Genomic DNA, 1596 nt, shown 5'->3' on the forward strand with positions numbered 1-1596 from the left:
TTCTTTCAGAACAGACTTAAGTTTCATACGGAGTTGAGTGAGATCATCAGTGATGAATATGTTTTTATACTTTTCCATTAAGGCAAGATTCTTCTTATTTCTGAAGACTATGTGAACACTCTGCCTGGACACAAATCTAACAATAATCTGCCTGGGTTTGCCAGCACCATTAGTTTTACCTCCAACTTTGTGACATGTACTTATATCACTCTCAATCAGGAAAGGCGATGGAGTGCCATCCTCACTAACGTTAGCTTCGTCATCCTGTGACTTGAATTTAATCATGTCATTTAGAATGGAAAGAACTGTGGATACGAGAGGGACATCACTAGACTCCTGCACACCATGTATACGAATGTTTTCCCGCCTAGTATATTGTTCCAAATTATCATGCTGATATCTTGCAACTCTGACATTACATTTAGTTTTCTCAAACTCTGGCTTCTGAACACAGTTCCTGAGCATATCATCAAGTTTATCAATTTTATCTTCAAGAATATCAAACTTTTCATTTTGACGACGGGCTACAGCATTAGCGATACTCTCTATATCGTCGTTCGTTAAACTTAAGGACACCGCATCAAGTTTACCATCTGTTTTGTTTGATCGAGGCATGGTGTACAACAGTAATAGTACTTGTGTCGCGAAAATGTATAACACGCAGGAACAAGTTGAAGCTTCCTAACAAGTCAACAAAACATTTACTAACTCTTTTAGTTGGGTTAACCGATTAAGCGATGCACGTCATATGTGGTAAGGGTAATCGATTACGCCGCGCGCTTCATGTTCCAGTGTGTGTGTGTGTGTGTGTGTGTGTGTGTACAGACCGTCATTGCGTCAACTGAAGACATTTATTAGAAATAACAGCAGCGACTGAGGACATTTCGGTCAAGTGAGAACGTCCTCATTTGACAAAAAAATAAATTACTCTTAAAATACTCGTTTTGGGCTAAAACATAAAAATAAATAATAAACAAATATTGGGCCTTAGTCGGAGGTGTCAAGGTCGAGTGTGTCGGTCGAGTGTGTCGATAACGAAATTCGCCATATTTTGTGTTTCGCACTCGATACCTCATTTGACGGTCAACACCAGACAGAACCGTAAGCAATGTTGATTTACGTATATCCTGTGTTATAAGTTGTATCTATTCATTCAAATCATGTGTGATTATGTTGCAGTTAATACGAAAACAGTACAATAATGATTATGTAAGCAATGGATTTTTAATTATTCGTGATAAATAACATATGTCATGTATTTTCGCGACCATTGTTGTAAAAATTAACTAGGAAATTTTAGGACTGCGATTTCTGTAATGTCTTCAACATTTTAAAGATGTAAACTTTACATTCTGCTTTTAAGATTCAGATGTTAATGATGTATAGTAACAGTACTGTACAGTAATGTATGACCAGTTGAGTACAATAATTGTTTGTTAAAATCACAGGTGCTTGAGGTTAAAATGTAATTGGATTCTTTATGAGACTATAGTATATGGTTCGCCAAATTAGCATTTTGACCAGGTTAACAAAAAACAACAACAATTTTTCTATGACATTAAAATAGCCGTTCTAATTCACCAATTAATTGTAACC

This window comes from Mya arenaria, chromosome 16 (assembly GCF_026914265.1).
Source record: "Mya arenaria isolate MELC-2E11 chromosome 16, ASM2691426v1".
Lineage (NCBI taxonomy): Eukaryota > Metazoa > Mollusca > Bivalvia > Myida > Myidae > Mya > Mya arenaria.